The sequence below is a fragment of the Cetorhinus maximus genome, unplaced genomic scaffold, assembly GCF_964194155.1.
Source record: "Cetorhinus maximus unplaced genomic scaffold, sCetMax3.hap1.1 HAP1_SCAFFOLD_1859, whole genome shotgun sequence".
Lineage (NCBI taxonomy): Eukaryota > Metazoa > Chordata > Chondrichthyes > Lamniformes > Cetorhinidae > Cetorhinus > Cetorhinus maximus.
The window spans coordinates 17,501-23,199 of record NW_027597799.1 but is presented as its reverse complement, the minus strand read 5'-3'; the positions used below and the strand labels follow the sequence as shown (position 1 = coordinate 23,199).

Here is a 5,699-nt window from a genome sequence, read left to right as displayed (position 1 = left end):
CCGAGAGAGACTGAGGTGAGTGACTGAGTGAGTGAGAGACCGAGAGAGACTGAGGTGAGTGAGTGAGTGAGAGACAGACCGAGAGAGACTGAGGTGAGTGAGTGAGTGAGAGACAGACCGAGAGAGACTGAGGTGAGTGAGTGAGTGAGAGACAGACCGAGAGAGACTGAGGTGAGTGAGTGAGTGAGAGACAGACTGAGAGAGACTGAGGTGAGTGAGTGAGAGACAGACCGAGAGAGACTGAGGTAAGTGAGTGAGTGAGTGAGAGACCGAGAGAGACTGAGGTGAGTGAGTGAGTGAGAGACAGACCGAGAGAGACTGAGGTGAGTGAGTGAGTGAGAGACAGACCGAGAGAGACTGAGGTGAGTGAGTGAGAGACAGACCGAGAGAGACTGAGGTGAGTGAGTGAGTGAGTGAGAGATCGAGAGAGACTGAGGTGAGTGAGTGAGTGAGAGACAGACCGAGAGAGACTGAGGTGAGTGAGTGAGTGAGTGACAGACCGAGAGAGACTGAGGTGAGTGAGTGAGTGACAGACCGAGAGAGACTGAGGTGAGTGAGTGAGTGAGTGAGTGAGTGAGTGAGTGAGAGACCGAGAGAGACTGAGGTGATTGAGTGAGTGAGAGACAGACCGAGAGAGACTGAGGTGGGTGAGTGAGTGAGAGACAGACCGAGAGAGACTGAGGTGAGTGAGTGAGTGAGTGAGTGACAGAGAGAGACTGAGGTGAGTGAGTGAGTGAGAGATCGAGAGAGACTGAGGTGAGTGAGTGAGTGAGAGACAGACCGAGAGAGACTGAGGTGAGTGAGTGAGAGACAGACCGAGAGAGACTGAGGTGAGTGAGTGAGTGAGTGACAGACCAAGAGAGACTGAGGTGAGTGAGTGAGTGAGAGACAGACCGAGAGAGACTGAGGTGAGTGAGTGAGAGACAGACCGAGAGAGACTGAGGTGAGTGAGTGAGTGAGTGACAGACCAAGAGAGACTGAGGTGAGTGAGTGAGTGAGAGACAGACCGAGAGAGACTGAGGTGAGTGAGTGAGTGACTGAGTGACAGAGAGAGACTGAGGTGAGTGAGTGAGAGATCGAGAGAGACTGAGGTGAGTGAGTGAGAGATCGAGAGAGACTGAGGTGAGTGAGTGAGTGAGAGACAGACCGAGAGAGACTGAGGTGAGTGAGTGAGTGAGAGACAGACCGAGAGAGACTGAGGTGAGTGAGTGAGTGAGAGACAGACCGAGAGAGACTGAGGTGAGTGAGTGAGTGAGAGACAGACTGAGAGAGACTGAGGTGAGTGAGAGTGAGTGAGTGAGAGACCGAGAGAGACTGAGGTGAGTGAGTGAGTGAGAGACCGAGAGAGAATGAGGTGAGTGAGTGAGTGAGAGACAGACCGAGAGAGACTGAGGTGAGTGAGAGTGAGAGACAGACCGAGAGAGACTGAGGTGAGTGAGTGAGTGAGAGACAGACCGAGAGAGACTGAGGTGAGTGAGTGAGTGAGTGAGTGACAGACCGAGAGAGACTGAGGTGAGTGAGTGAGTGACAGACCGAGAGAGACTGAGGTGAGTGAGAGACAGACCGAAATAGACTGAGGTGAGTGAGTGAGTGAGAGACAGACCAAGAGAGACTGAGGTGAGTGAGTGAGTGAGAGACCGAGGGAGACTGAGGTGAGTGAGTGAGTGACTGAGAGACAGACCGAGAGAGACTGAGGTGAGTGAGTGAGAGACAGACCGAGAGAGACTGAGGTGAGTGAGTGAGTGAGTGACAGACCGAGAGAGACTGAGGTGAGTGAGTGAGAGACAGACCGAGAGAGACTGAGGTGAGTGAGTGAGTGAGAGACAGACCGAGAGAGACTGAGGTGAGTGAGTGAGTGAGTGACAGACCGAGAGAGACTGAGGTGAGTGAGTGAGAGACAGACCGAGAGAGACTGAGGTGAGTGAGTGAGTGAGAGACAGACCGAGAGAGACTGAGGTGAGTGAGTGAGTGAGAGACAGACCGAGAGAGACTGAGGTGAGTGAGTGAGAGACAGACCGAAATAGACTGAGGTGAGTGAGTGAGTGAGAGACAGACCGAGAGACTGAGGTGAGTGAGTGAGTGAGAGACCGAGGGAGACTGAGGTGAGTGAGTGAGAGACAGACCGAGAGAGACTGAGGTGTGAGTGAGTGAGAGACAGACCGAGAGAGACTGAGGTGAGTGAGTGAGTGAGTGACAGACCGAGGGAGACTGAGGCGAGTGAATGAGTGAGAGACAGACCGAGAGAGACTGAGGTGAGTGAGTGAGTGAGAGACAGACCGAGAGAGACTGAGGTGGGTGAGTGAGTGAGAGACAGACCGAGAGAGACTGAGGTGAGTGAGTGAGGAACTGAGTGAGTGAGAGACAGAGAGAGAGAGAGTGTGAGTGTGAGAGAGGAAATCTGTATCTTGGGGCCTCTCAGCCCCTTTAAGAGCCGCCTCTCCGACCTGAGTGAGTGAGAGAGTGAGTGACAGAGAGAGAGTGTGAGAGTGAGAGACAGACAGAGTGAGTGACTGAGTGAGTGAGATAGAGAGAGTGAGTGAGTGAGACAGACAGAGTGAGTGACTGAGTGAGAGTGTGAGTGATGGACTGACTGAGTGACAGACAGAGAGAGAGAGAGTGAGTGTGAGAGAGGAAAGCTGTATCTTGGAGCCTCTCAGCCCCTTTAAGAGCAGCCGAGAGAGCTTTAAGAGCACAGAGAGAGAGAGAGAGAGAGAGTGAGAGTAAGTGAGAGAGACAGAGTGAGTGAGTTAGAGTGAGAGAGTGAGTGAGTGAGAGAGAGAGTGAGTGAGAGACACAGAGAGAGAGTGTGAGAGTGAGTGAGAGAGAGACAGAGAGAGAGTGTGAGAGTGAGTGAGAGAGAGACAGTGAGTGACTGAGTGAGAGAGTGAGTGATGGACTGACTGAGTGACAGACAGAGACAGAGTGAGAGAGAGAGAGTGTGAGTGTGAGAGAGGAAAGCTGTATCTTGGAGCCTCTCAGCCCCTTTAAGAACCACCTCTCTGACATGAGTGAGTGAGACAGTGAGTGACAGAAAGAGAGAGAGTGTGAGAGTGAGAGAGAGAGATAGACAGACAGAGAGTGAGTGACAGAGAGAGAGTGTGAGAGAGAGTGAGTGACTGTGTGAGAGAGTGGGTGAGGGACTGAGTGAGTGAGAGACAGAGGGAGAGAGTGAGTGTGAGAGAGGAAATCTGTACCTTGGAGCCTCTCTGCCCCTTTAAGATCCGCCTCTCTGACATGAGTGAGTGAGAGAGTGAGTGACAAACAGAGAGTGTGAGTGAGAGACTGAGTGAGGGACTGAGTGAGTGACAGAGAGAGAGAGTGAGTGAGAGAGCGAGTGACTGACAGAGAGAGAGTGAGTGAGTGAGAGAGAGAGTGACTGACAGAGAGAGATTGAGTGAGTGAGAGAGAGAGTGACTGACAGAGAGAGAGTGAGTGAGTGAGAGAGAGAGTGACTGACAGAGAGAGAGTGAGTGAGTGAGAGAGAGAGTGACTGACAGAGAGAGAGTGAGTGAGTGAGAGAGAGAGACTGACAGAGAGAGAGACAGAGAGTGAGTGAGTGAGAGAGAGAGTGACTGACAGAGAGAAAGTGAGTGAGTGAGAGAGAGGGTGACTGACAGAGAGTGAGTGAGTGAGAGAGAGAGTGACTGACAGAGAGAGAGAGAGTGAGAGTGAGAGACAGAGAGTGAGTCACTGAGTGAGAGTGAGTGAGGGACTGAGTGAGTGACAGAGAGAGAGTGAGTGAGAGAGAGAGTGACTGACAGTGAGTGAGTGAGAGAGAGAGTGACTGACAGAGAGAGAGTGAGTGAGAGAGAGTGACTGACAGAGAGAGAGTGAGTGAGTGAGAGAGAGAGTGACTGACAGAGAGAGAGTGAGTGAGAGAGAGAGTGACTGACAGAGAGAGAGTGAGTGAGTGAGAGAGAGAGTGACTGACAGAGAGAGAGTGAGTGAGTGAGAGAGAGAGTGACTGACAGAGAGAGAGTGAGTGAGTGAGTGAGAGAGAGAGTGACTGACAGAGAGAGAGTGAGTGAGTGAGAGAGAGAGTGACTGACAGAGAGAGAGTGAGTGAGTGAGAGAGAGAGTGACTGACAGAGAGAGAGTGTGAGTGAGTGAGAGAGTGACTGACAGAGAGAGAGAGAGAGTGTGAGTGACAGAGAGTGAGTCACTGAGTGAGAGAGTGAGTGAGGGACTGAGTGAGTGAGAGAGTGAGTGAGTGACTGACAGTGAGTGACAGAGAGTGAGAGTGAGAGAGACAGTGAGTGAGGGACTGAGTGAGTGACAGAGAGAGAGTGAGTGAGTGACTGACAGAGAGAGAGTGAGTGAGTGAGAGAGAGTGAGAGTGAGTGAGAGAGTGAGTGAGGGACTGAGTGAGTGACAGAGAGAGAGTGAGTGAGTGACTGACAGAGTGAGAGAGAGAGAGTGAGTGAGTGAGAGAGAGAGTGACTGACAGAGAGAGAGTGAGTGAGAGAGAGAGAGAGAGTGTGAGTGACTGAGAGTGAGAGAGACAGTGAGTGAGTCACTGAGTGAGAGAGTGAGTGAGGGACTGAGTGAGTGAGAGAGTGAGTGAGTGACAGAGAGAGAGTGAGTGAGTGACAGAGAGAGAGTGAGTGAGTGACTGACAGAGTGAGAGAGAGAGAGAGTGTGAGACGGACAGAGAGAGGAAAGTTGTACCTTGGAGCCTCTCCTGCCCCTTTAAGATCCGCCTCTCTGACATGCGCGGTCTTTCTTCCGGATTGAGTTGTGAAAACATTGAGAAAGTTGAGAAAAAGGGGAAGAGGCTGAGGTTCTGGGGAGAGGAGGAGAAAGAAGGCGCTGTCATCCGTCTGGAGTTCGCCCACTCTGTCCCTCCAAACTTACCAACAACTTGCAGAGTTTGTGGGAAAGTTTGGCTGTGTTACCTGCTGAGGATGGCTCTGATAACCGTGCAGCGCCGCCCAGGCAGCTGCAGCAAGGAGCCGGCCCAGGTAAGAGATATACCACTAGCACTGGGACAGGAACTGAGGGGGGAGAGTGTGGAGGGAGAGAGGGGAGAGAGAGAGGGAGAGGGGAGGAGGGAGAGAGAGAGGACAGAGTGTGGAGAGAGAGAGAGTGGAGAGAGGGAGAGGGGGAGAGGGAGAGAGAAAGAGAGAGAATGGAGAGAGAGAATGAGAGAGAGGGGAGGGAGAGAGAGAGAGAGAGTGTGGAGAGAGAGAATGAGAGGGGAGAGGGAGAGGGGTGGGAGAGAGAGAGAGGAGAGGGAGAAGTTGGGAGAGAGAGAGGGAGGAGGGAGAGAGAGAGAGAGGGAGGAGAGAGAGGAGAGAGAGAGGGGCGGGGAGAGAGAGAGAGAGAGAGGGGGCGGGGGGAGAGAGAGAGAGAGAGAGAGGGCGGGGGAGAGAGAGAGAGAGAGGGGGGCGGGGGAGAGAGAGAGAGAGGGGGCGGGGGAGAGAGAGAGAGAGGGGGCGGGGGAGAGAGAGAGAGAGGGGGCGGGGGAGAGAGAGAGAGAGGGGGCGGGGGAGAGAGAGAGAGAGGGGGCGGGGGAGAGAGAGAGAGAGAGGGGGCGGGGGAGAGAGAGAGAGAGGGGGCGGGGGAGAGAGAGAGAGAGGGGGCGGGGGAGAGAGAGAGAGAGGGGGCGGGGGAGAGAGAAAGAGAAGGGGCGGGGGAGAGAGAGAGAGAGAGGGCGGGGGAGAGAGAGAGAGAGAGGGGGCGGGGGAGAGAGAGAGAGA

At 53.6% G+C, this 5,699-nt stretch overlaps 1 pseudogene; it reads left to right on the top strand.

Moving 5' to 3' along the window:
- Positions 1 to 4,709: 4,709 nt before the first annotated feature.
- The window catches only part of LOC144676730 (uncharacterized), a 4,843-nt pseudogene continuing 3,853 nt past the window's right edge, over positions 4,710 to 5,699 (top strand).